We start from the raw sequence: 18,289 nt of genomic DNA on the forward strand, positions 1-18,289 counted from the left end.
CCAGAGCTCCAGGCAGGCGCACAAGGCCGGCCTCGGGTCCTACAAAGGTCCCCAGGCCCGGCGGGGTCCCCGTCCCTCCCCACAGGGAAAAGCTCTAATGCGGCGGGAGAAAAGCTCTGAGGCGGGGCCTGGCCGGAGCTCGGGGAGGCCCTGCCAATGCTGGCCCATGCCTGCCCTTGGGCACCTGCCGGCCCTCGGTCCTTTGCCAGGCGGGCCCGGGGCCCGCAGAGCACCTCCCGTCCGGGCCCATTGGAATGCATGGCCCTACCAGATGGCCGCTCTCCGAGGCCGGCCATCTGGTGTGGGGCCATAGGAACGACTGCAAGGACCAGATGGCCGGGCCGCTCTGGAAGTCTGGATGGGCGTCAATCTGAATTCCGTCTCCAGTTGGGTCTATAAGGAGCCCGGGCGGTTTCGCCGAGAGGTCCCCCTCTGTCGCTCTGGGCGCACGCTTTACAAGAAAACTCAGTCACCTTCCTGCGGATTACTATAGACAGGGGGGAGAGGGACCTGTCTGCGCGTCCTCCAGGGTATTTCTCGCCGCTGGCTGCCCGGCCCGGGCTCCGGGGCGAAACCACCGCACCTCCCCGGGCCCGGCCGGCTGGGGGGCCGTGCCCCGCGCAGCGCCCCAGCAGAGACTGGCCTGCTGGGGGCGCTCTTTCCCGAGCACTCCACGCGATCGATTTGGCGCACTTGGTCCGTCTAGGGTTGGACTGCTTGGCCAGCCTCGGCTGTTGTTTCAAGCAATTCGCTTCCACCCGCCTTGGGACCGCGTCGAGGGTATGCCCCTGTCTTCGGGGAGGGCCCCCGCCCCTGGGTGGGCGGCTCTCCCCTCCGAGCAGAGCGAAGGCCGATCAGCCCGGCAGCTTCCCCACAGTGGTCCGATCAGAGTGGACGGGGCCGGGTGGCGCAAGGCTAGCCCCAGCGCGGGTGTGCCTACCGCAAGCCACGACGCGGCCCCTGCTCCGCCGAGCACGTTTCTCCAGCAGCTCGGAACGCACGTTCCGCGGGGTGCCGACCCCCTGCGTCGCCGCTCCGGTGGCGGCGTTGCGGGCGAACCCCCTACCGCTCCAAGTTGTGCCTGGGCCCGGTCTCTCCCTCCCACCCACCCCGCGTGGCGTGGCGGAGCGGGCCGGGCCGCCGGCGCCCGCGTGACCGACCGGTCCGCCCCAGGGCCCGACGCTCGGGTCCTCCACCCACCCCCCAGCAGGGCGCGAAGGTCGGCTCCGAGGCGGGCGCGCGGCTCCCCCGTTGCCACCCTCCAGCAGGTGCGGCTACCTGGTTGATCCTGCCAGTAGCATATGCTTGTCTCAAAGATTAAGCCATGCACGTGTAAGTACACACGGCCGGTACAGTGAAACTGCGAATGGCTCATTAAATCAGTTATGGTTCCTTTGATCGCTCCATCTGTTACTTGGATAACTGTGGTAATTCTAGAGCTAATACATGCCGACGAGCGCTGACCTCCCGGGATGCGTGCATCTATCAGACCAAGACCAATCCGGGCTCGCCCGGCCGCTTTGGTGACTCTAGATAACCTCGGGCCGATCGCACGTCCCCGTGATGGCGACGATGCATTCGGATGTCTGCCCTATCTACTTTCGATGGTACTTTCTGTGCCTACCATGGTGACCACGGGTAACGGGGCTACCACATCCAAGGAAGGCAGCAGGCGCGCAAATTACCCACTCCCGACTCGGGGAGGTAGTGACGAAAAATAACAATACAGGACTCTTTCGAGGCCCTGTAATTGGAATGAGTACACTTTAAATCCTTTAACGAGGATCCATTGGAGGGCAAGTCTGGTGCCAGCAGCCGCGGTAATTCCAGCTCCAATAGCGTATATTAATACCTTCCCCTCACTTCCTTTTGTTTATGTTTGTCCCGTGTGTCCTCTGTGTGTTTAAATTCTGGTAACTTCTTTTACCACAATTAATCTTACATTGCACTTTTGTGCATTAGGCAATATACTGTATATTTTATTATCTAGGACTCTAATATTATTTTATTATATAGGACTCTAATATTATGTAACTTTATTTTGCATATTTATTTGTTTATTACGTGCTTATCTTCATTGGTACCAGTATATGTATTGCAAGCCTTATATGCTTATTGAGTTCAATAAATGATATAAACAAAAAAATGAAATAGTTTGAGCTAGGGAACAGGGAAGTCATTTCACCAAAATGTCAGGGTAGAGGAAGTGACATCACATGACCTTTGACCTCTGATGACATCACAGGAAGTGATGCCATTTGACCCCACCCCAAAGTGACATCACAGGAATCGAAGGAACACAACCTTTCATCCTCTGACAAAGCAGAAAGTGGCATCATATAGCATTGTTTCTTAGTACACTGCAAAAATATGGTTACAATATCATTGTAAAGTGATGTACATTTATACAAGAATGGATCACCATATGAATCATTAATATCAGCGCGTACAGACCCATATAACCAACTTAGTGTGAATGCAAGCAGACGCCCAAGGCCAAACGATAATGTGTTATTATATAGCACTTACGCTTAAGCGCTTCATATAGAACAAATATACATACAATATTACCCAAGCTGTGTTGGTACTCATTTGCAGGATGAAAGGCTGAGTTGACCTTGCCGGGAGTCAAACCTGCAACCTGCAGATCACACAAACACTGCAGCAGCGACTGCTCAAACCACTGAGCTATCTTAACGGCTATAGCTGTCAGAAAACCAGCCACTCCAGAAACAAAGAGTTACATGCTGCTGGCCACAGTCCACGAGCATCGATTTCATTTTTTTTTGTAAAGTTTCTTTTTTTAGGGGTAGCAAAGGAGACCTCAGGGGTCGCAGCTGCGATCCCTGGCGTCCCTGCTAGGGAAGAATCTTTAGAAACATAAGCATCATCCTTCAATGCGTGACAGGCATGCAGGTTCTTCACCATGACGTTATTTGCATTATTTCTCTGTGCTTCTATTAATCAGCCTTCACGTGGTGAAGTGCAACACATTGGGCCTTTATCAATTTGCGCCTTGGAGACAGATGTGTGACTTCACAAGCACATTGCTGAATAATCACACATTTCACGCCAACGTATGTGAATTGGGCAATACCGATTCTTGCTCCTAAGATTTGTGTGTACCTTGCAGGTCACAGTTATAAATGTGATAGGTCTGACTAGACCCTTAAACATTTTGATTGCTTAAAATTGCAACACCATTCAGATGGATAAAAGAACTAAGCATATAGCTCTACGAAAAAGCAAAACGAGAGTAGCAAACGTTGCATGTAAACACAGTTTTCATGTAATAATGAATAAGGGTGACAGTGGGTATACATGATGTGAATGCAACAGTGTTCAGGAAGTATACTGATTCCAAATATAGCGAGAAAGTTTGTTTCAGAGGTCCTCCTGCATCGCAGATAAGGCAGGCCTGGTAGCTGTGCACCACAAGATTGCATTCACACATTTATCTGCTAACTTGTTTCCTAAATCTTTGAAACCTCCCGTAAATATGCCATTTCCATAATGTGTATGTCTTTCTATACTTCATAAAGCATACAGATGTTCAGGTGATGAGCCTCTGCATGGCTCTCTGTATAAATCTAAAAGCCGAAAAAGTGCCATGTGTTGAGAAGAGGTTGCCATGGTAAGTGTCATTTTGGTTTTATTGACTGGCAGGGTAAATAGCCACATTAAAGTTGATGGTGCATAAACTGACTGCCCCTGGGGCTGCAGTAAAACAGACGTTTTTTTAGTGCGTTCGCTCTTTTTTCCATCCTTTAATCTTTATGTTTTTATATCAAAGCTGTATACACACCCACCAAAATATATAATGTCCTGCACTAACCTTCCTAACGCTGCATGCGAACAGCCCTAACATTTTGCTTGCATTGGCTTGTGGTAAAATCAGTTTAATTAGCGCAATAATATTTTCTACGTTTAAAAAATGCGGTTCCTTCTTTGTGTTGATGAAAAAACCTTATCAAATACAAATCCTCTATGTCTTTTATACATACATGATTATATTTTAATTAAGAGGAGCACTGGAGGTGGACACTTTGACTTAGCGTCTGCTGTAATGGCTGGTGTGGCCGGTTTGCAGGGCCAATATTTCCAACTGCATGGGCGGGCGACCACATTGAATTCAAGTGAAAATGGTGGGCTCATCTAGAGGTTTAGTATACATTGTCCAACTGTGTCTGTCCCCTGAGCTCTCTGTGAGCAATGTTCAAAGAATCACGCACACAGTAAAAAAAAACACACAGAGGATATGCTTCTTAACGTACCTGCTTGAAAGGAAGGAGCAGATCATCTCATTCAGAAAGGTTACCTGCCCATGTCCCTGTGGGTGTGTGTAGTAGTGCAAATGATGCACTAGCAAGACACAGCCATGCATGCTGTGACTACTTACCGATAATCTTCTTCTTCTTCTTCTTCAAATTATCGAATGGGTGGGCGGACCCACACAGGAGCTTCCCCATACAAAAGGATGATGTGCACCTACCCCACCAATCTTACACTCAGCTCTCACATTCTCATAACTCCTCCCACCTCCCCGTCTGCCCCACAAAATCCAGCAGCACACTGCTCCTCTCCCTGCCTCTCACCCCGACCTCCTCACAGCAAAGCCTTCCCACTCAGTTCAGCCACTCCCAGCGCAGACAACCGAACGCTCATCAACTCTCTCTCCTCAACATGCCTCTCACACACAAGCAGAAAATGTCCCACAGTGTCAGGCACCCCACACACCGCACAGTCCCTCGACTCATGCTTCCCCACTCGAAAAAGACTGTCATTCAGCCCCACATGCCCTATCCTCAACCGGTTCAGCATCACCGCCTCCCTCCTCCTCCATTCCAGTTTCCCTGCATCCACCTTCACAGACACTTTCTCACGAACACCAAACATCCACCTGCCCTTCACCCCACTCTCCCACCTCTCCTGCCACTCATTCATAACCCGCTTCACCACCACAGCCTTCACCTCATCCTCACATCAACCGCTCCTCTCCTCATACCCGCCGCCAAATCCACCAACTCATTACCCAAAATGCCATTGTGACTGGGGACCTACGCCAACTCCAGATCCATCCCCCCACGCATCACATCCTTCCTATCACCATCCCCTGCCACAGTCACCTGCAACCCGCTCAATGAATCCGAAAACACCACCACCTTCTCAAACCCCAACTCGCACACCCTATCAATCACCAATGCAATCGCCACCAACTCAGCCGTACAAATCGACACATCATTCGACAGTCGCCCCACTTTATACTCCCCAGTGCTTTCCAGATAGAATGCCATACCCACTCTCCCAGACACAGGATCCTTCGAACCATCCTTGAACACCTTACACCCTTCCTTCCCTGCCACATACACCTGACCCAAAGCCTTGATCTCACCCGTTAACCCTGCTTCTTCGGCACCACACTCGCCAACTCCAAACACACCTTTGGAGACCCCATCATCCACATCGGCCATCTCACCAAATCCGTACCCATCACAGCCAACAACTTGCCCACACCCCACTGCACCCCCTTCACCCACATGTGAAACCCCAAAGTGCCCCCCTTGCTCCTCCACCGGTCCCTATAATAGTCAAACCTCCAATTATACAGCAAACATTCACGCACCGGGTGAGCCACACTCTTCGCACTGCACTTCACCCACCACCTCCTATTCAACGCATCCCTCCTCAACCCCAACGGCATCTCCCCCAAAAGCACGTGAACCACATTCACTGGAGAGGACCTCATCACACACGAACACACCCTCAATGCCCTCGCCTGCACCCTATCCAACCGCAGCTTCTGACTCGCCGTGAAACCCACTGCCAACTGACATCCAAAATCCATCACACTCAAAATCAACCCATTATACAACATTCGTAAACACTTCTGCTGCGCACCCCACTCTTTCCCAGACACCGCCCGCAACAAATTCAACCTACATTTACACTTATCCACCACACCATCCACCTGCAAATTCCAGTTCAACTTCCTATCCAAAATCACCCCCAAGTACCGAAACTCTCCCACGCTCTTCACCCTCACACCTTTCAAAATCAACTCCAACTCCTGCTGCACTCTTCTCCTCGAGAAAACCATACTCACACTTTGATCCACAGACACCGAAAAGCCCCATTTCCCAGGCCACTCCTCCATACGCACTATCGCAGCTTGCAGCCGACTCTGCACCAACAACAAACTCCGCCCTCTTACCCATACCACACCATCATCTACGAAGAAATCCACCTGACACCCGATACCCGCCAAAGCCTGAATCAACCCATCCACCATCACATTAAACAGCATCGCACTAATCACACTCCCCTGCGGCGTCCCATTCTCCATCTTCCAAACCTCAGACATCGCCCCCCTCACTCTCACCTGAAAGGTCCTATCAGCCAAAAACGCCCTAATCCACCAAAACATCCTCCCCTTCACACCCATCTCCAACAGTCTCACCAACAACCCACTCCTCCAGATCATACGCCTTCTCCAAATCCAAAAAGAACGCCCCCACCACCTCCCCATCACACAACGCCTCCTCCACACCAGTCACCAACCTCACTAACGGATCTGCGACTGACCGATTCCTCCTGAACCCACTCTGAAAATCACTCAAACACCCATTTGACTCCAAATAAAACCCCAATCGGTCAACCACCATCCGTTCCATAACCTTACACAGCACAACAGTCAGCGCAATCGGCCTATACGACTTACACTCTGTTGGGACGTTGCCACCCTTCAAAATCTCCACCACTATTGCTCTCTTCCACAACCTCAGCAAAACTCCACTCTTCCAGATCTCATTGAACCCGGACATCCGCTTAAACTGCTTCCAAACCTCACCCACACCAGAATTACTCCCCAGGGACCCACAATAGCCTCTCCAATATCCACGCTTCCTTTCCCTAATCACTCTCTGCACCAACGCCTTAGCCTTCTTATATGCCAACAAATCCTCCAACATTCCCGATCTCACCGCCCTGGCCCTAGCCTTCTTACATGCCGCCACAGCCCATGAACATTCCGACCACCAAGGAACCTCGACCTTCTCACCCTTCCCCTTCACAATCTCCGGAACTGCTGCCACTGACGCCGCTCTCATTCCCTGCACCAGATGCTCATTCCATTCATCCACCCCCCATCCCTACCCCGAGGAACAATCAATTCCCGACACAATCCCTTATACAACTCCCAATCAGCCTTCCTAAAATTCAACCGACTCCCAAGCATCTGGGACCTGACCCCTACCTCACCCCTCACAGTCACCAAAATGCCAGAATGATCGCTCCCCATATCCCCATCCTCACGCACCTCCCAATCACATTCACCCGCAATTGCAGCAGACACCCAGGTCAGATCCAAACACGACAACTTCCCAGTCCTCACATCCAACCGCATGCCCGAACCATCATTCAGCAAAAACAGACACAATTCATCCGCCATGCCCTCCAACAGTTCCCCATTCGCATCCGTCCGGTCACTACACCACAACGTATTAGCATTGTTGAAACCACCACACAAAATGCAAGGTCCCACATGTCCCCTTATCACTCCAGACAGCACACCCACCTCCACCACCTCACACGGATTATAATAATTCAACACCAATACTTCCGATCCCCCTACCCGAATCCCTGCCCCGATAGCCTTCACTGCTCCATCCACCACAATCTACCTTGCAACCAACCCCTTCCGAACTGCCAGAGCCACCCCCGCCCCTCTCCCCCCAGCCTACCTTTACGAAACAACTCAAAACCTGGAATCACAAACCTCAGATCACCTCTTAACCATGTCTCCTGGATACAAACCACATCAACATTCAATTCCCCACACAACACCGCTTTCAACTTCTGCCCATTCCTCAACAAACTCCTTGCGTTCCACTGCAAAATCCTCAGGCTGACACCCCGCTGTGCTTCCGTACTTTAGCAACCATCCTGAACACATCCTGTTCCAACACATTCACAACACTCAAAAACCTCCTCCCCACTTCCACCACTCCTTTCGTAAGATCCGACACACTGACAGACAAATTCCCCTGAACCAGCTCCAACACACTCACCATAAAGCACATAAACTCAGTTTTCGGGACAACCACCATTTCTACGCCTTTCAACTCACCCACCATACTCTTCCTTCCCACCGCCTCATCCACCACCGGCTCTCTCCCACACACCTCACTCACTACCCGTACTGGTTTCACCTTTGCCGCAGCCTCTGCATAAGATAAACCTTCGCCGACCTCACCTGCACCACCTCTCTCACCACCCTGTGACTCTCACACCCCCTAAATGCAGTAGAGTGCCCCCCACAATTCACACACTTCTCCGGGGTCTCCACCATGCATTCCTTAATATCGTGATCTCCACCACACCTCCCACAGTGCCTCTCATTCCTGCATACTCTCGCCACATGTCCAAACTGCAGACACTTATAACACCTCAAAGGCAACGCTACATAAACTTTCACACAAAACCTCTGATAACCCAACTCCACCACCTCCGGGCACTCCGCCCTCGCAAACCTCACTGCCACAGTCGTAGACACCACATCCCCATGTGCATCTCTCCTCCCCAAACTCCACGCCTCCACCACCCCCACATCCGCCAGCTGCTCCTCCACCTCAGACATATTCACAGACACCGGCACTCCATACAGCACCCCCTTATACGACACACCACTTTGATCAAACACTCGCACCGCATGCCTACCCAGACAACGCATGCCTACCCAGACAACGCACCTCCAGAATCTTAGCCTTACTACCAGGATCTGTCCCCTCCACCACCAACCGGCCCCCAGCCACCACTAGCACCCGAGTGACATCCCCCACAGCTGCCTTCACCCATCCAGCAATCATCATCGGATTCTCCCCCAGAAACGTCTTCACACGACTATCAGGCTTCAACACCACCTTCCACACACTGTCACACTGCATCTGCTCCACCCCAGACACACCGCTCCCTGAGGCCCCCAGCCCCTCCAAAACGCACTTTTCCTGGGTCTCCGACCCAGAGTTGCCCCGATCCAGCCACCCTCCATCATCCCTCTGTGTAGACCTGCAGCGATGTCGCCCCTCACTTCCCTCCTTCCCCCTCCACAGATGTAGATTTCACAGTCAGCATCCTCCCCCTCTTCGCCCCCACCTCTACCCCCCCTTCTTTTCAGCCTTCCCACTCCCCTTTGCCATCCTTACCACCTCCTCCAAGCACACTCACCCCTGCACCCGCCTAGAGAGTCCGCTCTGCCTCCTCGAGCCCAGCACCCTCCACCCAGACACCGCTCCGCCCTGCCTGAGTCCGTCTCCTCATCTGATGAAACACTGCTCTCTCCCTCTCGCGTCTGCGCACAGCAACCCCTATAATATTCATTACTCCTAGTCCTTCCCTTCCTCCTCCCCGTACTAATCATAGACGTACTGTGACAAGGAAGAGTGGACGTGGAGGTCATGCTGGGATTGCTTGCCAGTGATCTTCATTAGTCCTAGTCCTTCTATTCCTCGTTCCCATACTAATCATAGAAGTACTGCGACAAGGAAGAGTGGACGTGGAGGTAATGCTGGGATTACTTGCTAGTGATCTTCATTACTCCTAGTCCTTCTGTTCCTCGTCCCAGTATGTTCTTTGATTAGTATTGGGACGAGGAAGAGTGGACGTTGGGGTACTTAGTGTCAGTAGAGTGCTCCTGAGTACCATGCCACTGCGTTAAAAGTGATGTGCTCCTAAAGGACCTGTCATAATCGAATACTTAAAAAAGGAGAAAAGTATGCCTATCCCCTTTACATGGAGAAAAATGTATGTGCGGTAGCAGCAGAACATACCGTTGTTGACACACTTTACAAAAGCATGCATGAAAGGGTAAAACATGCATAATGCACCCTCCTGTGAATGTCCCAAATAATGACAAGGGGATGCTAAAAAGTTCTAGCATTTTAAAGTGCATTCGTTTTTTTTATCTCGAGATGTGCTTTCAACGCAAGGAAATTCCCCCTTCCTGCCCCAATTTATGCCAATTTTGTAGAACCATGGTGTGTGCCTTCTGATGTCTTTGTGAACAGAGTGCAAACCTTCATTTTTACAAGAACAGGATTTGTGAATTGCTGTTTCTTTCTTCCCTTCTCTCTAACTCTGCCTAGTTTTCTCCCTATCTCTATTATCCCTTCCTTTCTGTCCCCTCACAGGCTATCCTTTTCTCCTGTCTATTGACTCAGCACTGTCCAAGTCTCTGCTTTTTCTTCACTTTTTTTTCTCACTGTCTCGCCTCTAGAGTTTTAACCTCTTCCCTCTTTGAGAACTCATTACCCACTTTCTCCACTCCAGTGCCCCATCTTGCTGCCTTATTTACATTTTCTCCATGCGACCATAATTGTCCATCCACTTCTTCTGTTTTCTTGCGTTTCTTGCCCTTTCCCCCTCTGTCCTTACCAATATCTACACTCCTTTTGAGTATCTTCAGAGGGTGCTAATCTCGGTCACTGCTTCTCCTTTGTTCCCCACTAACTCCACACTTCATCATATCCAATCTCCCCTCTAGTTATCTCCTCATTGTACCCACTGAAACAGCTTCTTGTCTTGTCTTCTCATGCCAGCTATTCATGACTAAGTTCTTGCCCATTCTTATATTCATCACTTTGTGACCCCCTCTCCTTTCTGTGCCTCCTGCTCCCTTTCTCTTGGTTTGTTTTGTTTGTGTTGTTTCATTTGTATTTACACAGCGCACAGCAGTCCGAGGACATCGTGGCACTTGGTACAAGACAATACTTAGTTACAGAATAATGAGGCAAGTCATTGTTACATAATGAGCATTATGAGCAGGGGAACAAAATATATATAGGATACAATATAGATATATTACATTTGTGTTTATAATACTATATACATTGGTGGAATAGAGGAGGAAGACGCTGTGCTAGTTGAGGAATGTGGTCTTGAGGTTGTTGCGGAAGATAGAGACGGAGGTTTCAGCTCTAAGGGTGGCAGGGAGTGTGTTCCATAATTTTGGTGCAATGTAAGAGAAGCCTAGACCTTCCGCTGTAGCTCTCTTGATGCGTGGTATGTGTAGCTGGTTGGAATACTGAACTCTGGTGGGGCGAGTGGAGGCAGTTCTTGATATAGCTTCGGATAGATATGTGGGGGCAGTGTTGTTGATGTATCTGTGTGTAATGGTGAGGATTTTGAGAGTAATGTGGTCTTTGACCTGTAGCCAAAGTGCTGCACTTCTGGCATGGGATATATGGTCTCTTCTGGGGATGCTCATAGCGGCTCTTAGGGCATTGATTTGTGTGGTTTGCAGTCTGTGAATGTTCTTGGAGGAGGTGCCCACTAGAAGAGCGTTGCAATAATCGAGTTTAGCTCCTGTAGTTGCTCTGGCTATGGCCAGGCGGTTGGGAGCAGATAGGTAGGGTTTGATGGCGTTGATGAGTTTGGTGCTGAAGGCTGATGCAGAGGCTATGGCGCTGACTTGTTTGTTCATTGATAGGTTTGCATCAATGTGGACACCTAGTGTCTTGACGGAGGACGATACGGAGATGGTTGAGTTGTCTATGTTGAAGTCGGCGTATTGGGGGCTCATCTTATTTAATGTGTTTCTCTGACCAAGGATGAGAATTTCAGTCTTCTCCCCGTTGAAACAGAGGCCATTAATTGCCACCCATGCTTGGATAGTAGCATAGATGTTGTGTAGGGCCGTGGCGTCTTGGTGATAGAGTCCAGAAAGAGGTATAAGTACTTGAGTGTCGTCCGCATAATTGGTGTATGCAACACCCATAGCATCAAGTAGGTCGAAGAGGGGTTTTGTGACGAGGTTATAGAGGGTGGGAGCAGTACATGAACCTTGGGGAACAACGCAGTTTATCATGGTAGGATCTGCGTTTGCTATGTCGGAGAAGACCTTCATGGCTCTTCCTTCGAGGAAGGATGTGATCCAGGATGCTGCTTGTTTAGAGAAATGGGCTGCATGAGTGAGGTGGGTGGTGAGTGTTTGGTGATCTACCAGGTCGAACAATTATCTAAAACAGGGAGTTACAACGAACATCAACCTAAGTTCGCTTAATTTCTCTCAGCGATCTTTTCACAAAACCTAGACTTTCTACTAAAAATACGTCCAGGGTGATGTCATATTTCGTGGAAATTAATGAAAAACCTACTAGGGATTGTGATAGGCTTAAGGGGAACATCTAAGTATACATTACATAGGAACTAGAATTATGATTGGCTGCCCAGTGTCAGGTGGACAATATATGCCTACCTCTAAAACATATAGGTAGACAGTTTTCAATTGATCTTCAAACTATAAGGTCCTTCATTGTACAGACTTCTACAATTGGTTGGCACGCTTGTGCCATGTCTGGAACATTCGGTTCACTTAGCAGCACGTAAACCCAGACCCAGGTGCAAGGAGTTGGGCCTGACTCTACTTCCCCACCCAATTAGCCCAACATTTCTCATCGCCCATGCCTTCTGCCATGAAGATTGTCTTTGAACTTGGGACTTGCAAAGTATCCTTGCCTCTGGGAATACATGGGAGTGCAGGCACTCACTATCGTTGTTCTAGGACTCCAAGTTCAACTCTATTTTCATCCTTGGCTCACGTGACAGGAGACCACTATTTGGTCCATTTTGCAGGTTTATAAATGACTTAAATTAATATAACTCGGCACTCTAGGTGTTCTTTCTTTGCACCTTTACAAGAGATGATTCATCCTTCAGACGTGTTCATATTCTCTCATGACGTCGCAGACTTTTTTCTTATCTTCTTTTCATGTTCCTTCAGAAAAATCCTCCCTCAGATTGTCGTCTCTACGGGGATACATTCTATAGGGTTGTCTCAATGGGTATCTTCTTTCGTATATATGCTGCGGTATCGACACAACTGCTGGTGTCAAACAGGGCACGATCTCAGGCTTCCAACAAATAGGAGGTAGAGGGTGGGATTTCCTGCAGAAGCATTCAGCTGCTCCCCTATATATCTGTTCACAGGTATTGGTGTCGTGTGCTGTGCTAAAGAGTAATTTGAATCGCCATTACTAAATTCTCTATGAAATCTCGAGGCAGAATGGTACGGTTTGCTTGCCCATGTTCAATTTCTCTCTGTTTTTTTTTTTGTGTGTAAGAGTAGACCATTTCCACCTCCATGAGACTTTTACTTGCATTGGACATTATCTATCAGGGTGATACTCTGCCTGTCTTGTGCAATGCAAGAACTACCCCACTGAGCTACAGTGGTATCCAAAATAAGCATAATAAACACGTATTGCTCGTAATATGGTGGGTATCACAGATGACATATTTCTTTTCAAACATAGACCTGCCATCTAATTTCTACTAGTCTCTGGGCCTCATTATAAATTTGCCGAGCTGGGAACTACGGTACCGGTAAGCTTGCCGGTACCGTAGTTCCCGAACCAGCAAACTACGAGTTGTGCTTGAGGGTGCCTTTCTGCCTGCCAGGTCTGACCTGGTGGGCAGGAAGGCACCAGCAAGCACAGCATGTCGGATGCACCGGCACCGTTTGTAACGGTGCCGGTGCATCAGACCTCCCCATTCCCATTGAGCCCTGTTGGGCTCAAATGGGAATGTGGAGCATTCCATTCCGGCGCCCGCAAAAGGGCAATTACAGCAGAGCCGTAATGACTGGAAATTGCCCATTCGCGGGTGCCAGAAATTTTCAGACGTTTGCCCGGCAGCCTGACGGTTTTACCAGCAAGGCTACCGCCAAACTTATCATGAGGTGCTAAGTGTTTTATACGTTTGTTACCTAAGTGGCATTTTAGTAATATTCATGTTTATCAGGTGGTTAGCACACTGTGACTTCTAGTATCATGGAGTTGGGGCAAAGCAGTACATTAACTTGCCCACTTGGTTTGCCTACATTCTCTAACATTTCCTTGAATCTTGTCTTCTCTCCTTCTAGCCATTGTCATCTCATCCCCTCACGTTTAACCTCATAAACTCAGAAGCTGTTGTCTAATCTCCCATCAGCCCAGCTGACTCTAGCCATTTCACTGGTTTAGGTCAACTTTCCCTTCTAGCTCGTTTTATTAACTTTACCCGAAAGCCATATTCCCCCTCTCACTATTTCTTCCCCACTCACGTTTATATCCCTCATATATTCTGTTTAGTTGCTATTTCTTGACACATCTGTGTAACTGCCCAACAACCAAATCTAGACCATTTCCTTCTGATTAGTGTGCTTTCTTCACGCGTGTGGCTCCTTAAATTTCTACTACACATTGCTTCATATATATTCTACAACCCCGACTTGCTCAGTCTCCCCTTCTTTTTGTCTGGTCCCATCCCCAGCCTTCCAAGAGTCCACTTCTCACTGTATCGTTTCCACCTTTTCCTACAACACTCACTGACTCTGTCACAAACTGTTATTGTCCAGGGTTGCTGTCATTTCTCCCTGACCATCACTTCCATTCTCACAGATTGCTGAAAAATTACTCCTTTTAGTCTTTCCTGGCTCTGTCCTATGGCTTCCTCATTATTTTTTAAATTTGTTGGCAACCTCTTACTGATTCTTGTTCTATGGCACCTTTAAATCTCAATGACCCACTGTCTCACCTTATCTACTTTCTCCTTCAAACATCCATATTTCACCTTTTTAAGTCTTCTCTAATATTTTCCCTTTCAGCTGTCCCTGACTCTCAACCTCTCACTGAAACCTCTCCAGTAGCCACTATATCTGCCCTGAGTTTCTCCCTACCTCTTGTCACTCTTCTTTCATACCTCCTGCCTATCTGCATCTTGCCCAGTTTCTCTTCTAGGCCTACCTACTCCTACCTCTCACGACCTTAGTTGAGTTCTCCCTCCAAACTTGCTACCTTACTATGTATGATCTATTCCTTTCTGATTCTTGCCCACTCTCCCTTTAAGTCCCAACTGAATCCTCCCACCATTTCTTCTTGGCTTTTGCTGGCTATTCACCTATCTTCTCCCAGGCCTATTTTCATCCTCTCTAAGATTTGTGCCTGCTCCCCTTCCCGATCAGCCCTGACCAATCTTTCAGGTTACTGTTTCCTGTCCACAATCTGCTACCTGATTTTTCACCTTTTACCTTTGCATAGATTCTCATCTTCTCCAATTCTAACATTAATTAATCCTGCTGCTTTTTTTCCATTCTTCACACAGCATGTCCTCATTCCCAACTCTCTTTGTTCCTTAATCTGGCTTTTAGAAATGTTACCATACAGCCCTGGCTCTTGTTTCCCCTTTTCTTGTACTGCTTCGTGTCCCCTATGTTTTACAGGTATTCTTGTTTGTACCTGCTAACTACTTCTCCCACATTAACAACTTGCCATTCACAGCCCATTCCTTTTCGATGTGCGTTGTTCACTCTGACCTACTTCCCACCCTTTCTTTTATGCTATTATAGTTTCATGCAAGCTCTCCCTCATGCATCCACTGCATTCTTTGAACTCTCCCAGACTCATCCAGTGTCATTGCTCCCAATCAAATACACCTTTGGCCCTCTCTGCCAATCCCCCTCTACTTGTTTCTTAGTCATATTCCTTGCAGATCTCAGTTAGCATACCTCTTCTTACTCACTTCTCTTCCTTCAAGATCCATCAACCTCTTCTCATTATATTTATTGTCTACTCACTGACTCTTAGCTTTTTTGCACTTGATTATTCCCACTCATCACCTAAGACTATCTGGTGTCACTTGCTAACTTTCCCCTTGAGCCCTCCCTCATGGTTTCTCTAACTCTGCTTCTTGCACATTCACCCCTCTAATACTTACCCACTTGTCTCTCTAACTGAATCATGCTCACTGTCCATCAAGCATTAACTCCTATGATGAATCAACTTCCGGGGCTCTAGTGGTCCAGGGATGAATATCGGTTTCTAAACCATCAATCAGCCCCACACCTCTAGTACACTAGAAGGGATCCGAACAGATTGGAAACACAAACCTTTTTGTCCAATTTTGGTAACATTGACGGAAGGGCAGGCTTGTCTCTGCAAGGTTGTGGATCGTTGGTTAGTTGCAACACAGCAACAATACAATTATTACCCAATGATAAAAGCGACTGTCCAGTCAAGGTTGTATAAAATATCTACATTATTATTATTCAACAGACTATTCTAGCACACTACAACATACAACCCACTCTGTAAAGGAATGCAGAGGAAAGTTTCAAGAAGGAAAAGGGATGCACTCTGTATACTGACAAGAGGGTAGTTGGTAAAGTAATTAATCGCAACAGTTCAAGAATACTTGGTTTCAACACAAAGGAAGCAATGGGTCATAAAATGTCATGAGGGGCTTTCGGATAAGGACCAGGGGAACAGAACCACAATGTACCTTGTGCTTGTAGAAGTTCTTGGTGCTTGACAGGGTCAAGTCATTTTCAGGGCACTTTGCGGCTCCTGTGACAGAGTTGAAGATGGGAGACAGCTGTGGGTATCAGGCGGCAGGCAGTTTGGCGAGCAAGGCTGGATGGACGGCTGCAGGCTGGCCTACATGGTTGCTCGTTGTCAGGAATCATTGTCTCAGTGCTGGTTATCAAGTTTGAAGCACTGGTCTCGGCATCTCAGTTGACGTTACCCACTGCGGTGTGACAGCAGTCAGTGGTGCAGTCGGTTGCAGCTCAAGGGGCTCGACTGGCTCGAAAAATTTAATTTAAGGCAGATGCCGGTTGATGCTTGTCGATGCACTCCTCCTAGTTTCTTCACTGGGCTTGTGTCATCCTTTATTGTGGACGGGCCAAAGCTGAGCAGAGTGTTGCAGGCACTGGCCTTGTCCTGGGTTTGGTTTAGAGACTCTCTGGCACTTACCACCTAGGAAGTTTGCTTGCAGAGCCTAGCAGGGCATGCTGTGTGTTGGCTGGGTACCGGTTCTGGAGCTGCTAGGGGGTCCTCTGAATTCAGTATCGCCCTCTGTTTCCTGGGAGAAGTTTAGAGGAGGGATCTTGCTTCCCTCTTCAGAAATCCTGGCCTTCCTACACTTGTGGAAGCTGTAAGGCAGACTGCACTTTCAGCTAGGATCCAAATGAGTTCTTCTTGTTACTCCTTGCAAAGTATTCAGATGATCTGCCCAGAAAGTGAGGTTCTGCCCTCTTGTAAAGCCAAATGGGCTATAGTGATGGATGTAGGCTAAGCCTACCTTAATGAACCAATCCTGGGTCCCCACCAACAATCTCCTGTATGCATGAGGTCATAACCAGAGTGCTTTGCAACAGAAAAGTTAAAGGGGTGAAAACATGTAATACTAAATCCTACCCTTCTTCCTCTCTGTTGTGGATCAAAGAGTTGCTCTAGTTAATGGAGCTCTCTGTGGTTCCTGATTAAAGCAACAGGTCTCACTGTAAGACCATATATGGAATAAAGGCACAATAACCATATACTATTGACACGCCAGTCGTGAGGTTCGTTTCCCAAACAAGTCTGGTTTATTATCAGAGTATCTCAGTCGGCCGATCAGGTTTCAACACCTCACGACATGTGTTCACAGACATCGTGAGAGGAGAGTGAGAGAGCATTGGTAAAGCAGTAATATATATACATAACACATAATCATTGTACAGCATTATTCAGTCTGCCCATATACATGACATACAAGCTAGGGTTCAGTAATTGACAGTTATGCACGTAACTTCATTCAGTCTAAACATTTGGTATTTCTAGCCAAGGTTGCAGAGACAGCTTACTGCTTTGGGGAACATGGGCCACTGGCACGTGGAAGGATATCATCTTCTAGAAGGTAGACATTCAAACTAATGTTATCTTCAATCGCTGCGCTCATGGCCCAAGGGTCAGATAGTTCTGAAGCAGAAAAAATACCATCTTTCATGGAGGAGCACCGTTAGTTGCATATAATTCTTTTTTAGCTGCCTTCTACAACAGCGTTTGCAGGACAGGCTGGCACCTGGGTTGATGATTAGTCAATGCTTATGTACAGCTTTGAGGCTTCACAGAATAAGAAAACCAATGTATTTCTGCAGGGTTTCACATTCCTGCCTACGTTAGCATTCAAAGTTCAAGATGTGGCCTCGCACCATGTGTATATCTGAAGCACAGAATATATTTGCAAAAGCGTTTAGAAAAGAAAATACCAAGCAATTACAAAATTGACTCCCAATGGTCACATTCAGGTTTCATGGTTTGCAATGTTTGTCATGTGATGCAATTTTCTTCTAGCCAACATACTATTCATACCATTCAAGCTATACGATTGCATTACAGTTTTACATCCTTTGAAGCTGTGGCAAGACCAGACTTTCGTTCGCCGCCAAACCACATACTCGTACCTTCTGAATGGGGTCCCCTGGTGGGGATGACTA

The sequence above is a fragment of the Ambystoma mexicanum genome, chromosome 5q (genome assembly GCF_040938575.1).
Source record: "Ambystoma mexicanum isolate Mex_15411 chromosome 5q, UKY_AmexF1_1, whole genome shotgun sequence".
Lineage (NCBI taxonomy): Eukaryota > Metazoa > Chordata > Amphibia > Caudata > Ambystomatidae > Ambystoma > Ambystoma mexicanum.